Source organism: Telmatherina bonti (assembly GCF_933228915.1).
Source record: "Telmatherina bonti genome assembly, chromosome: 3".
Taxonomy (NCBI): Eukaryota; Metazoa; Chordata; class Actinopteri; order Atheriniformes; family Telmatherinidae; genus Telmatherina; species Telmatherina bonti.
This window is the reverse complement of record NC_136621.1, coordinates 29,787,667-29,804,072: the sequence shown is the minus strand read 5'-3', so window position 1 is coordinate 29,804,072 and position 16,406 is coordinate 29,787,667. Positions and strand designations below refer to the sequence as shown.

The window sequence follows — 16,406 nt, the reverse complement described above, 5'->3', positions numbered from 1 at the left end:
CAGTAAATCGTGACAAATGCAAAAAAAAAAAAAAAAAAAAAAAGGACAAGAACAGCAGAGGATGAAATCCCAAAAGCTCAAATAGCTTTCAAATACGACCCATTATACTTTGAATGCCAGCTTTCACCATGTAAATCTACTCCTCCATTTATTGTAGCATTGCTGACTTCATGTGAACCAACACCGGACTTCCTTTCCTGAACACACAAGTGTAACTTGTTTTGACTAAGGCTCCATTACTCAACACTGGAGCTGTACTTTGTCTGACCCCGGAAAGCTTTTAGTAGTGAGAGGTTAAGTGTCCAGACATGACGAGGGCAACTCAGTGCAGCACAATACATTGCCTACAGAGGCTTACTCTTTCATAAACAAATTCTCAGATACATTTTAGACCGTTCATATGATTGTGTGAAATGTTGCACATTGTTAAACCTTACAAAAGAACGTACAGTACAGAGAAAGCACAGAAATGAATACAGCTTCATCCAAACATGTTCAGCAGCTGCAAGCTATAAATTTCACACTGATTTGGACAATCAAGAACATAATAAAAAAAAAAAAAAAAAAAGAGGAAAGAAGAGTGAAAGACAAAAAGAAATTAGAAATATGAATCTTAATAAATGTTGGCAGCGCTTCTTTTATCTGATATCTTTCACACAAGATTAATTGAGGCATAAAGTTACAGGCTTTCCTGCCTAAAGGGAAGTTGCAGCACTTCTAGAAGTAGGGACATTGTTTTTTGTTTTTTTTTGTTTTTTTTTTATTTATGAAAGGACTTCTCTTTTCATTAAACATGTATTGTCTCTTTATAAATCTGAACTTGAGAATGTTGGATATTTTACATAAATAAAAAGCCACTTTTTTATTCAATTTAAAGTCTTCATATTTACAACCAAGTTTTTCTTGTGATATTTCTTTGGGATGTACAGAAAGAAATCTGTGAGGCACAAGTTATTTTATCTAAGAATGCAGGAAGCTGTGCAGCATGCAAAGTGGCCACTGTGAGCTGCTGCAAGTTCATTTTGACATGAAAAGTCTGATCACTAGTTTTGAGAAAACCTGTCAGATGAAAATGTCAGGGCACTTTCTGCAGAGATTCAACAGGGGCTTTGTGTGAGATAAGACGTGGAAGACAATGACAAAGTGAATGCTTGCTCTTACACCAAAGCCTCACTTATCAGCCCATTAAACTTTATGAATTTATAGTCTGCACTGATTTTACTACCTCATCCTGTCTCACCGTTTTTCTTACAAGGTAATAGTGTGACAATTATGTGACACATACGTAGGTCATAGGTCATAGGTTGGAGTCCATATCTGCATCAACAACCTGTATTTCACAATGTCACACACAATCAGCACTTCTAGGGAGATCAGCTGAACGCATCAGCTTTTAAATCACACAACTAAAGTCACTGAAGAGCAGGGAGAAAAACTTCTGTTATTTTCTGTGGATCCACAAACTTAAGGGCACAGTCCATTGTTTGACAGGATATAATTTATCTAGTCTGTAGACAAGACTAATATCCTGCAATTCAACTTCTAAAACATATAATCTACTAAGGGACCATAAAATCAGAATTCCCCTGTCCTTGCTTACCCCATGGTGTTACTAGATTAGTAACTAGAGGTGTCAAAGTGAACACGAGCTTATCCGAGATTAAACACAAAATTACACCACTTCTAACCGTGTCACCTCACACTTTGACACCTTACGAGACAGGAGACAGAGATTATTTGACTTTACACCATTTTTAAGCTTCTCCAGGTGCGGGCACGGCAATCCTTACAGTGTGTGAGGATTACACGGCATGTGTCAGCTAAAGCATGGAACGTTATGCACTGAGCTGATGCTCTAATCTACAGCAACATGATGTGTTCCTTCCTTCAAGGACACAGACTAAGACTGGTTGTGTCAGAATGTGAAAGATGTGGACCAATTTGTGAATTTTCAGATACAAGTACAACTGAGAGTTTGATGTTCTGAATAAGAAAATTAGTCAGAATCCTTGTATCCCAATTATATGGACCTTTAGCTAAAATATACACTTTGCATTGGTCTTAATCAGATGATGCGGAAACAACTAATTTCTTGGACAAACAGTCTTATGAAGATGTTTTTGTTTGTTTGGTTTTTACTGTAACTGACAACATATTTTAAAGCCCACTCCTGTATCAATGAAATGATGCTTTTTCTGCAATTTAAATGAAAAACAAGGTACCAGATTAGTTGTTTTTTTTTGTGCAATAAAACATTAATCATGTTTAGATCTAAAACAATTTTATTGAGATTCCGTCAATTAATTACTCAAAATTATGTAAATGTGATATCGATAAGCAGTTATTCATAAATGAAGTGTTTTAATATTTAGCTTAATAAAATTGTTATTTATGATTAGGAATTTCAATTGACCAAAAACAGGTATTTAAACAGTTAAAGATAGTGCAGCTATTGCTATAACCATGTTCCACGCCATCTTCTCTGGTGCATCTTTATCTGTCAGCCAACTTGAATTCTTTTCTGTAGTATTTAACTCATTTAAGCAACGTTACACAATGCAGGTCTTTTCTAATTGCCTCTTGGAAAATGGAAACAAACAAATGGAAATATCAAATGCACCTCTGCTGTTTTTAAGCAGAGGCCTGACGGCTGACAAGATAGTTAAGGGGCGTCTAATATGGCAATTAGAGCGTGCCACTGTCTGCAGGGCTGCTGCTGTGACAAGACGCCCTCTAATCACTGACTTATCACGGTGGCAAGCAGCACCTCTCATATCTGGCCCATTAGGCAGACAACAGCATTAAGAAGCTTTAAAGAAGCAGCAAACCACCCCGCCCCCCCCCAAGTGAAGAGGTGCTGACAGGTGAAGAAAGAAGGGAGAGGATGGATTGAGCTTGTTAGTTCGTGGTATTAATTTGTGCATTGCTTCACAGTCGTTTTGGTACGAATGTAGAAGAGTAACAGCATCATCTGATGACAGCATCAAACCATCAGAAAACATAGCAGACTGAGCGGATGCAGGTAATGAGTGTGTTAAAGACGTCTATCACAGACATTTTTTTTTTTTTCTGTTTGTGTGATTTATCAGAAGAAATCAGAGAAACAACATCTTCAAGACTTATCTTGATTCTACGTACTCAAAATTCTGCCTCTGTGGCCAGCATGGATTTGGGTTGGCCCTGATTTAACCTATGTCTGGCCTGGGTTGGGTCAGGGACAAACTTGGGCCCAGATCCCAACTCTACACTCACACATATTTGTCACAGCAGGCTGGGGGAGGAGGTTGTGTTATCTGAGGCTCAGCCAGATACTGAACATTAGTCACTGCGCTAATGTCTCGCCAGGGTTTCCTCTTTGGCTCACAGCTTAAAAAGGGATGATGTTGACCAAAAGGACAGAGAACTGTGTGTGTATGTGTGTGTGACTTTGTAAATCACTAGAAAACTGAGAAGCCTTGTGAAGAACTGAGAAAGAAAGTCCCACAAAAACTGCTGCAATTAGACAGTCAACACTCACAGACAGCTGCTGTGTTACTACTATGGTCAACAAGCTAACCAAGATTCACCCAGAAAGCATCATTTTCAGGCTTTATCAAGCTCAAGTGTGTGTGTCTCACTGCTGGGTTTTGTTTAGCTGAAGGCTTGATGTTTTGTGGATGTTTTGCTTGGCTCACGGTCCCTGTCCCAGCCCAATTGTATAAACACTGACAGTCAGCAATGGCCAGCATCAGACTGGGGAGCACTCTCAATTAAAAGACTGTTAGTGGGACAGATGGACTAAAAGAATCCAGGATAGAGGAGCAGCAGAAAAAAAATCTGTGTCTTGAGTGGACTTTTGTTAAGTTAAGATCATTTTAAATAGGCAGACCGAGGGGAAAACAGGCTGCATATCTCAAGATCAATGCACATTCATGAAAGTCCATCCAATCCTAAAGCAAACAGAACTGTAGAGGTCAACACATATATAACTTAGACCTGTACAAATCCCATGAAGCAGTCCAGGTTATCCTAAACTAATATCCTGTACAACAATATTACTGCCCTGTCATTTTCAAGGTTGACGTTGTAACTATATGCCACCAAAAACACCACTGAAATTCTGTCTGCCCAGTCTGCATCCTCTCTGGGCAGCACACAATGAAGCCAGCCCAGGCAGCTGCTGGATGCTGTGTGGGTATTGTTCCTCCTACTTTAATTGAAACCTTTACCATGTTCAACACACAGCCACAGACCACATTTCTTGTTTGGTGAGTTAAGCAAAGCCGAGATTTAAATGAAAACCCTGTGTGTGCGTGTGCATCTGTGTGTATGTGTGCGAGCGTTTGCCGCATGAGCTTCGGATTTAAATTTGTCTCTGCTTAGGGTCACTGTAAAACACTGGAAGCATCTTGTCCTCTCTTCCACCCACAAGATATTATCTCATCCATGAGTTAGCTGCTGAAATTCTGTCAATTTCCTGCCAGAAATGTGCAGCCAATGTGTGGAAGAAAAAGAGGCACAGCAGCTTTGCGTGTCATAAAACAGGCCCCGACTCAGTCAAATAGATCAGGGCTTCACAATGTCCATATTGGAAACAGGTGACAAATAAAATATGCTAAAAAAAAAAAAAAAAAAGAGAGAGAAAAAGCCTTTGTAGTCAGACACATCATGCCACAAAATGTAGGGGAATAAATACCTCATGCCAGTGCTAATCTTTGCATGTAGGATTTCATCTTTTGGATTTAACTTGAAATGCAGCTTTTTTGCCTTACAAAGTGGTACAAACTACCAACAATTATTCACTTTTGCAATAGTTTCAGTTGTGAACATTATATAATATATGGGAAAACTGTAGTGGAAAGAACAAATCCTATTTTCACACTGAAATCCCCACAGGGTAAGCCCCGTCCTCCTTGTCAGTTCTTGTTTTGAGCCCAGAGGCTGGCAGTCGCAGAGCCAGAGGTCCCTGTCCTTTGTGCAGCTTTGCGTCTGGGCTTTGACACTGGGCAGAGCGACCAGAGCTATGCTAATGGGAACCAAATGGGGCGTGAGCCCCCGGTGGATTACAGAAGGAGAAAAGAAGCATGTGTTTTCATGTGTTCATGTGGAGACCTGGGACACCAGTCTTTTTTTTTTCTCTTTCCTTTGGGTCAAACAAATAGGAGTGGCAACATCTGCTGTCTGCATAAATTCTTAATTCTCTTTGTTCATACATTGTTATATATATGTGTATATATATATATATTTATTTATATATATTAGATGAAAAATTGTTATTTTTAAAGCTATTTTTGAGATACTGTTTATTATTTAGCATTAGGATAGAGTGGGTCAAGTACGATAATGATGTGAGCACAGTAAATAAAGGGGTGCAATTGAACTTCATTGTTCTGTGAGTATATTGTGTCTGTAAAACCAAAAACACAAATTTCAGATTTTTGGCAGTGTTTTTTAGTCTTGCTACACTTTGTTTTCACCTGTTTCCACAAAAACAAAGTCCAGCTGTTGCAGCAACAGAGAAAAATCCTGATTTGGTGAAGCTTTCAAACACCCTAGTCAGGCAAAGTTTTGCCATGTTCAGAGATATATAGTGAATAACTGACATGCCTAGTTGTATTTATCCGCTGATTGCTATGCCATCTGTCTTATCCAATCCTCGTGAATACATTTGCAGAACGTGGTGCCTGCCAGTAATTAATTTTCAATACATTTGTCATTAATCAAAGTAATTATTCTGACCTTTACATATTTATAATGGGTAGTCTAAATAACTGAAATGTGAGTGACGACATCTGTCATCTCCTGTCACCCCATCTAAGGTCCACTTTAACTTTGACCAGATCTCTGGATTCTTTCACATGCACAGACACAACACCCATGTGTGATTACTTCAGAATCAAGCACGCATTCAGCAGAATAAAACTTCTGCTTCCAACATTCCTACTTTGTGGACTGACACAGTCACAGAAAGTAAATCTCTGCGTGCTGAGCACCACCCCAACATTTTTAAACCAGATCAATGATGAAACTCTGGGTCCGGCTCACTCGCATGATAAATAGCTCTGCATGCACTTCTGGACAGTCATGCTTGTTTATGAAGTGGATGGATACAGGACCCAGCTGGCTTTGATATTGTGAAACTGGGAGGAAGAGGGAGCACAATATAACAACAGTGGTCCAAAAACACCACCCTGTGATCAGGCTATCATATGCCATGCTCTCAGACAGTGCTACCCATACAGGTGCAGAGATGTACCTGCCGCTAACGCTGTAGAACTCTGTGAGTTCAAATACCTATGCATCAAGGGAGAAGCAGTTTCTCCCATCTTTTAGGTAGACAGCAGGTGCATGGAGAGGCCCCCCAGTCCAAGCCCCTGGCCCCTCTCAGCTCTCCTCAAAGCATTTCCCCAGCTAGAGATCAAAACATCTGCCAGTGACAGACCACTGGGTCCACAGACACAAGGGTAGGTTCAAAGATGGATGCAAGGGGAGGCAGGGGTGGATGGGAGGGAGGACTGGTGGTGAGTTTGGTGAAAAGGCAGGGGTGTGGGATGGCAAGGGAGCAGAGGGAGGAAGGGGTCTAAGAAGGTCAGAGCTGGTGTATCAAAAAGCTGGGAAAGAGTTGCTGCAGCAAGCCAGGGGAAGGCAGAGGAAAGGTAATGAGTAGAGCAAGTTAGGTAGAGAATATGTATGTATATATATATATATATATATATATATATATATATATATATATATATATATATATATATATATATATATATATATATATATATATATATATATATGTATGTATATATAAAGGAAACATCTCTAAACTGCCAATGCTTATGGGATGAAGATGAATTTTTAATTATGATTTTTAATAATAATGGAATGTGTTTAGGCTATGTGTTTAATGCTGCATCAGCCATCTAAACTTACCATTGAATGTTATTCAAGCAACACAAACAAAAGTCAAATAAAAAGTCAGAATTTTCTTCGAGGGTTTTCTTCAGACACACACTTTCTTATCAGAGGAAACTGGAAGCCATATAAAAAGGCCATTGTCGTCAGTACATACTAGACCCAAACTGACCTTCAGCCTGTTCAGGGAGTGACCAGCTGCAGATAAGGACAACACCGTGTCAGACTTGACACCTGCAATTTCGGGCCCACTTATAGCCCGCCCAGAATGCAAATTCCCAGTGACGGACCACGACACAATTGTCAGTCTTTATCTGAAAACTTTTGAGAAGAATGTGACCGAACAGTGTGACCACACATATTTGGCAGACGAGGAAGAAGAATAAAAGAGAAGAACAAATGCATGAGAATGGAAGTGAGGCCATTATCCATTCTGTATTTCTCCCCTTGAACACCCTAACACAAACAGAAAGTTTCAGCCAGAGCCAAGACATATTGCTGACCCATCCCGTAAAAGGGACATCTCCATGGCAATCATTGGTCAGTGCGGTTGACAGGATGCACACACACACACACACACACATCACACAGCCTTAACAGCACTATGACAACACTGCAGAGACTCCCCCAAATTGAAATTTAGCCATCACACTAGTCTACAGGATGGACTCCACAACTACCTCTTGAACTATATGCGCCCACTCACTCTCCCACATATGCTCTCATGCAAAGTGTTCACAAACACACACATGCGTCCATGCAGTGAGTGAATTCCCCAAATCAAACTAGCTTCCAGCCAGAGAAATCTTGGAAGAGCTCCTAGATTTAATCTTGCCAATAGCGCTTTATTTTCTTTGACCATTTTTAATGTAAAAAAGCATGCACTAATTGTGTGTAAGCAATCTCCAAATTATGTATATGTTTTTTCAGCTAAACTGAAGCCACTGCAGACAGATTGGCTGGTGTTCAAGACACACGACTAGGCAATAATATTTGTTTCTTTCCTCAGAGTTTCGCTCAAACAGTGTGTCAGCAGTGGTGGTTTACTTGTAAACACCTGGACTTGCACACCCAACAGCTGTGGATAACACAACTTTGTGCTGAAATGGAGATAATTGCACTATTCTGGTTATCTAAACCCACCTATAATATCACTAAAACACCAGAAGTAATAGAAAGGAAGACATATCAACTGTGGCTATTTACAGTTTTTTTTTTTTTTGGTTTGTTTGGGTTTCTTTTTACCTCAGCCAGCATTGTGAGATGAATACTCCTGATTCAGTTTTGTAGATCCCGTATTAGATGCAAAACTCAACAGAAAAGCTGAAACTTCCATTAGTATCTGCAGTCTCGAATGACAGAGAGAAATGGGACATGAGACAGCGCCACAGACGGAGAGGGGAGGGAGCTATGTTCCTGCAATGACAACTGTGTCACTCCCAAAGCCACACAGTAACAGAGGGAAGTGAGGAGTTTCTCTGAGAAACTGGATGTGTTTATGCAAACACATCTGTGTGTGTGTGTGTGTGTGTGTGTGTGTGTGTGTGTGTGTGTGTGTGTGTGTGTGTGTGTGTGTGTGTGTGTGTGTGTGTGTGTTTGGTGGGAGAGAGATGGCGGGACCATAGGAGAGTCCATCAGGGTGCTTTAATCTTTATCAGTCTTACAAAGTTCATAGATAGAGGGGCTGAAGTGGAGGCTTGACGCTGTTTCAGAGTCGCAGGTCGTAAAGAAGATGCAGAGCAGCCGAGACAGGTAAAAGGAAACAAAGAAACAGAGGAATGAACTAAAACAAAGAAACTCATAATTGCATAAAGGGGAGAGCAGTGCCAAGTATCCGTGATTGCCATTCTACAATCGACCTGGCCAAATTGCAAATCCCCTCCCAGGACCCTTTTAAGTCCGCTTCATTTGGCTAAAGCCAGATTCCTTATTTCTGCAATTATAAAGCTATTGACTAATTCGGCATATGCTAGCGTGTCTTCCAGCCCTTGAGTGCTGGAGTGCCATTGAGTCATTAACTTTGACAAATTGTGACAGACTTTTTTTATTGCCACCCAATCATGAGAAACAAGTCTGTGACAGAGAAGTTAATCAGTGGCATGTTTCTCCTCTTCCTTCTTTGCCCCCCCCTTCGTCTCACTCTCACTCTTCTGCAACCCTTCCACTTAGATTCCTGCACCCCCAATATTCCCCCTCATCCCTCCATATTTATAATTTTACCACATCCTAACAATAACACGGCCGGTACTCAGCACAAAACACGCAGCCTAATGAATCTCATGCCTTTACCGCGGTGAAATGGCCAGTAAGTACTACCAGCTGCGACACTCTCCTTCACTCTCCCCTTTTGGCAGTGGCATTGAGCTTGGGAGTGCAGGGGTGATTGTGGGGAAGTTGAATGGGGCGGAGGGAGGCCATGCAGGCACATCTGAGTGCAGCTGGACTGGGGAGCGAGAAGTGGAAGGAGGAGGAGGGGGAAAGGAGGAGAAAGACCACAAGTCTCCGTGTTTCCAGCTGCCTTTCTCAGGGGCTCAGTTTTCTCTCCCTCCTCTTGGTTTTTTCGCAAGGCCCTTCTGGTCCCAGCTTACTTGAAAAATCACAAACACACACACACACTCACAAAGACACACACATACACGTATGCACGCACGCACGCTCGCCCTGATCCACCTCCCCTCCATCCCTTACATTCGGCCATCTTTGTTTGGACAGGGCTCAGGAGTTCCAGAAAAAGCTCTCTCAGATGTGCTGAAGTAAGGGAAAAACAAAACAAACTGGCCCTCACACACATTCGCTCCAAATTTATGTGAATGCACAAACACCAACAAGTACTTTACTTGCTCAAATGTAATACGCTGAAATTTTAGGAGTTCTCACACACACTCCCACACTTACATACATGAACAATTTCACATGTGAGAAGAGTCAAAATACCAGCTTCAACCAGAGAACTAATTTGCGTGAGGATGAGGAAAAAAAAAAAAAGCAAGCTACATTTTTCTCATGTTGGTACGCAGTCTACCATGGAAGCATGCATTCTTTTCCATGGTGTGTGTTCTGATTGTGCGCGCGTGTGTATGTGTGTGTGAGTGTGTGTGTGTGTGTGTGCTCCAATCCAGGATCACAGCACTAGGGCAGGGCTAAAGCATACCTCGACATGTGTTACCTCTTTGTAATATTGACTTTGTTATAGCTATACGAGTGGGAGAGTGGAGCCAGGAGCCCCGGCCATGCAGTAGAGGGGCCCTCTGAGTTAGCTACAAAACAAACAGCTGAATGAGCATGAAAACAGAAAACACAGCGCCCACTAACACAATCTATGAAAACAGACTTAAATAAACCAAAATGTCACTTGTACCTGATCTTGACCTTTGCACCGTCATTCTTTAAATTAAGAAAGGTTGTCGGATTCTGATAATTCTGCTGCTGTTTTGCTTTCAAAGTTGTGTAATTTAGTTTGCCGTCTTGTTCGAGCAAATGTCCTGCAAAAGCCAAAAATCCTGCATTGTGAACGCCCTTGACTAATTGTAGTTTGATTTAAAAACCAATTACTTGACAGTTCATGCAAACATCTAAAGCTCCTTTTTTTTTTTTTTTGTTAAATAATTAACAATTATCATTGCAACGTGGTGCTCAGTAAAAAAAATACTAGGAAATACATAAAAGATTAGCTTTTCTAGTAGAAAACAAATGTTAGAAACTGTCCAATTTTAGATGACACAAACAAAAAAAAAAACCCAGAGAAAAGCACACATGCTTTTTATTTGATTGCTTTGCAGAACTAAGAGATTGATTATCATTTTCATGTTCCTACGAGTGTGAATCCCATCTTGTGTCTTTCCCTAGTGATGACTTTGCTTAGACATTTGAATAATGAAAGGAAGTCATTTGAATATTCCCTCTGTATTAAAAGAAAAAAAAAAGATGTTTTTACACGATGCAGCAATATTAGCCATGTTAATTGGGCTCTTTGGACTTTCCTAATAGAAAGGCTAAATTAATTACTTATGTCGACAAAATGTCAGACACGCCGATCTAATAACTACAACTGTTTGCAGCAGTGTTGTTTTCAGTGTGTGCTTTTTCGTCTTTGTATCAGTGTGATTGTGGAGGAGCTGTGAGCGTCCGGTAGCCTGCGTTAGAGCTAATGAATGAGATGGGAACAAAATGCTTTGACATCCTCTCCATGTTTCATCGGAGGCTCTTGAGAGCCCTTCTCCAATATTCATCCCCTCTTCTCATACTAATCAGCCACAACGGTGCTAACTGTTGTGCTTGCAAAGTGACTCGTCTTTTGTGTGTGCCTCTGTTGTTGAAGCCCACACACACATTTTTATGTTTTTTTATTATTCTTAAACATGTCAATCTACTGTCCGCTCTGTAACCACACTCATGTATGTGTTAGTGTGTGAAATGTGTAATGTATTCATTAGTGTGTAACCACCATTCGGAGCTTTGAAGTTAAAGTTTTTTTTCTTTTTTTTTTTTAGCTTTTGGCTGTTTTTCAGTCTTGAAGAAAAATGGTATCAGCGCATTTTCCTCAAGTACGAATAAACATTAGACTTTGGGAAAGAAGGCGATGGGGAGACGTTAAGAGTATCAGTGAATGTGAGATGATCTGATGGTGTGCATGTGTATGTGTATCTGTGCGTGCACATGCATTAGCGCAGACATGGGCGAGTGAAAGAGAGGCCTGCTGATGCCATGTTTCAGACGACCCCTTGAAGTGGAAATGAGCTTCCTCGGTCTTATAACTAGTCCATTCTCACAAAGTCAGCAAACCTTTCCACCCCTCTGAAGAACTGCAGACATCCCCCAACCCAGCCCTGTGGTCAGCATGCAGGATGAATTCACTGTCAGTGCTCAGAAACAGTTCCAACTTACTGCACCTGCTTTTGTTTTTAATGCACAGAGGACAGCAGGATGAAAGAGGTACAGCTTCCTCAGGTGGCTTTTCTCCCAGATCGTGTAGCTTACAAAGCTGAATAGTCCACTATACTTAAAGGGAAAATGCAATAATCAATTCCTAAATTCAGAATTGTTAGCGCATTATGGGCAGGCTCCATCTCTACCCCTTCAGATCCTTCAATGTTTGCTTAAAATGAGTTTTTTATGGATTAAAAACATGCTGTGGACCAACCATTTCACTGGACTGCTTTTAATGGACCCTGATGTAACAGGACTGTTTTTGTTGCAGTATCATCTGCTACCGGAGTACAGTATGACTTCAAAGATATTGCATTGCATCTGGTAAATAAGTATTTACTGACTCTGCTGTTGTCATAGTAGCCTGAATGATTTGAATCTAAAAAAAATCTAAGTTTCTAAAAGTATATAACATGTTAATGTACTTTGAAGGTTTTTCATTTGTCATGACCCACTCATAGGACATCCAGTGTTAATGGGCTAAAATGTTTTAAAAAGATCACCTCAATTACATTAAGTAAAAACCACACTTTATCTACTGGTTGTTTTAATGATAATTGATGATAATAGTAACATCTTCACAATTATGTATGGAGTGTATCTACGTGTGCACGTTTCTCTGTTCGTGTTTTCTATCGTCTTCATTATGCTGCTTGCATCTTGTGAGCTACGCATGCATGCTGCTGTTTGAACCTGTGAGCACCTGAGGGTCTTTCCCCAGCCGTCCTCAGAGCAGGGAGCGACAGCTGTACTGTGATGCCGTAGCGATAGGCATCATCGGCTTGCTAGAGACTAATTGGTCCACAGTGTTCCTCTGAGTGGCCTTGCTAATTAATTAGAAAGGCAGTGGAGCTGAAATTTTTAATCAGGACACCAGGTTCTGCAGTAAGCGGGGGGAAAAAAGACACATCACCCCATCATTCCATGTAATCCACCTGCCAGTGAGCTCCCAAGTTGACATATGAAGTGTGTTGTATGTTAAGGTATTCACATGACCTCATCAGGGGAATTGAAGATGTATTTATTACAGGGGTTCATCATTCTAATTTGGTGAGTTTCAGGAATTATTTTTACCTAATAAAGAATGCATGACTTGTTTAATCTGGACTCTTGTGATAAAGAATGCTACAGCTGATGATCAAATTGGAAAAAAGAAAAAGAAAAGAGTATGCTTTAACAAATGTGACATAGCCAGCAGTTTCCAGACATCCAAAGTGTTTTTTCCTTTACAACAAGTAAGTTCATTTGTATTTTCTTCCTTCTTCTAGACTGAAGTAAAAACTTTAATTGTAACTGAGAAATAACAGATTCTGTATTTCTTTCCACAAAAAAGGAGCAAATTAACCCAAAGAAAAATGAGAGTGTACAATGTTTGGGGCATTTTTTAATTCTGACTGGAACGGAATTGACTAAAAGATGCATGATTAGAATAAATAAATAAATAAATATAATAATAATACTGATCAGCCACTTCACATTGGCGACAAGGGAAAGATGTTATTGAACAACTGGATGACAAGCTCGAGCTACTGACTAGAGTTAAGGAAGAGGAAATTCAGTGTGTGTATGCTGAACAGGAAATTGTCCTGAGCTTAGTTTGCAGATATCCAACTGCCCAGAAGCCAACTTCTGCAGGATGAATACACTACAACATGAAAAGTATCTGAATGCACAAACTTGTACCTTCACCTCTTGTGGTGACATTAGCTTCGTGCGTCTCTTAATCATTGTGACCATCTTAGCTTTGCTCGGCACTAATCAACTAGCCGGTGTTATCAGCCTGTTGCTCGGGCCAAAATAAACACACAGTGCCTTTTTATTGCTTTGTTTTCACAGGTCATTAGGGGAAGGAGAGAAGACGCATTGATTAGTTTTCCAGACCGCTGGATTATTGTTGTGTTATGACTATCATCATTAAGTTTCATTAAGCCTGTGGTTGTTCTTGATTCCAGAAAAGGAAGACATTGCAAGAAAGGCAAGAGCAGACTGCACACCATACTAATCTAAAGCGTAAGGCAAGTCATGAAAGCATTTACAGATTTGTGCAATGTTTTCTTTTTTTTTTTTTTAATCTACCCCTAGTCAAATTTTTCATGCCACTCTAAATCAGCAAGCTGCTGTGTTAAATTCCACATTCGTTTAGTGGAAAAAAAGTGCACACTATGAACAAGAAATGTAATGAACCATCAGTATTTGGATACGCTTTGCTCTGGAGTTGCACAAATGTTCCCAAATTAAAGAAAAATTGGCTCTGTCGCTAGGCTAATTAGCATGTGTTAGATAGTTAGCAGAGGGCGGCCCTGTGTGATATGTACTGAAGTGGAATGAAATGGTGGGGCAAAGACTGTACTAATGGCCCACTTCCTCTCCGTCGGGACTCTCCCCTCAGCTCTGCACGTGCTGGCATCAGTGCAGCCACGGGGCACTCGCAGGGCCTCTGCAACCCCAGGGGCAGCAGCAGACACACAGGAAGACGCCTGGTTTGACCAACACTGGAGCTCTCTGAGTGTGACAGCCTGTGACAGTGACACTTGCTAACTCTCACGCACACAAACATGCTGAAAAACTGAGAGCGACATGCACACTAACAGATTTATCAGCCTATGAAACTGTTCAGACAACTGGAGCTGTGAGGCGTGCTGGCTGCGTGGCAAAGGCAGATGCATTATTTACAGGGAGAGCTGGAGTGTTAGAAAGCTCTTTGGCACTTGCAGAGGTGGCGAGCATTAGCGACGAGCCAGAGTATCTCTGTCACTGTGAGTAAACAAACAGTTGGGACACGGTGGTGACAGAACAAACAGCGTACCACCCAAACACAAACACACACACACACACACACATGCAAGCTCATTGGGGAGCCAAGGGGGAGGGTGGCATCCATATTTATAGGGCTTTTCTAGCATTTGTCCCCAGGCCAAATGCTGTGACTACACTCAGCTAATGTCAGAACAGCACTTAACCAGGCATGTCCATGGGCAATGGGGAATACGTATGATGAATTCTTGAGTAGGTCTGATAAAAAAATAAAAAATAAAAAAAAATCAACAGACAAGGGTGATAGTAAAAAGTCATTAAATTAAATGTCTTTTTTTTTGTGTGTAGATATGATATTTTTTATAATATTTTTTTTATTAAATTTATTGCACCTTCACCTCTGATAGTCCCACACACCTTTGACATCACTCCAGAATTGATAATGGACAAGACAAAGAATTGTTATTATATCATGAAAATATGTTACCTCAACGCCACTAAGTTTCATCCTACCTGTTGAAACGAGTAAGGGTGTTGACCAGTTGTTGTTTTTTTTTTTTTTTTCCTCTGCTGGATTTATGAGTTGAAATGCTCTGTTGGCATGTCACTATTTAGAAGCTGGTGGGGAATGTAAAGAATGACCTGCTGTCCCCAAGTTTATCATATGTCAGTCAGGACATGTGCTTGGCATTCTCCCACCGTCGTACCCAGGGAGGGTGAGAGGATCACAGGCCTTACCAGGATGTGTTTTTTCCCAACTGACACAGACAGTGTGATACCCCCAAAGAGAGCAGACTAAGTAGGTAAAGTAGCTCTTTTTAGCACAATCTGTCATTACTTCAAGTGAGACACATTTGTTTTGAGGAGCAACGGTCATGACAGGACCTAATTGTAGACACATTAAAATATTAACTGCCACTCGTCCTACTTTTTAGAGGTCCACTGTATATATATATATATATATATATATATATATATATATATATATATATATATATATATATACATATATACACACATATACATATATACATATACTGGTGCGACTCTATTAATTACAGGCTTTGTAATTAATTAGTCTCAATTAATCACATTTTAATCGCATAATGAAATTTGCCTTAAAAAGTTTTAAAATAAAATTTCTATTTTATTTAAATGGATTTTAAGCAATTATTAAATAAAATAATAGTAAAAGAGAATAATATAATGAAGTCAAACTCTATTAATGTCTGGATAAATGAATTTAACTGAAACTGAATTTAACTGAAACGGTAAAAAAGAAACAGAAAGCACCCCTGGCCAAAAACCGAAAAGACCCAAAGTTAAAGTGTCATTTCAAATACTTTAACTAACAGCTGCAGCTCCAGCTTTATTGACAGCAAAGAAGACAGATGAATCTGATTCATTAAGTCTGCGCAGTGTGTCCATGCCCGCATGTAGGAATATGTGCGTATGTGTGTTCAGTTTGACTCCTTAAGAGAGTATGTTGTTAATCTTGATCAAAGAATCTTTTTTTTTCAACGAGTACAGATAATGCTACAAAAGCCCTTGGATTTAACACAGAGATGATGAAGGCAAATTGTAATTAACTATTAGATTGGACCAAAGTAAAACTAAAAAACAAAGGCAATAATCAGCATCAAGGCTACTAAACTGTGTTATGGTCCAAGGTGTGCAAAAGCTTTTTTTCCTCTTTCAAGACATATATAAATTAGAGGATAAATAATAGGATTCTATTTTTAGCCATAAATGACTCGTCCACTGATGGAGCTGGACAAGGCTGGCTGTAGAGATGAGTTTAGAAATGCTTCCCATGCTTGGCAATTGGGGTGAGAAAGCCA

The 16,406-nt window shown here is 40.2% G+C and overlaps 1 protein-coding gene across 1 annotated transcript in view; it reads right to left on the bottom strand.

Moving 5' to 3' along the window:
- The window catches only part of bnc2 (basonuclin zinc finger protein 2), a gene marked incomplete at its 3' end in the record, with an annotated part of 82,115 nt that overhangs the window by 37,675 nt on the left and 28,034 nt on the right, over positions 1-16,406 (bottom strand). The gene's annotated exons all lie outside the window — the stretch shown is intronic.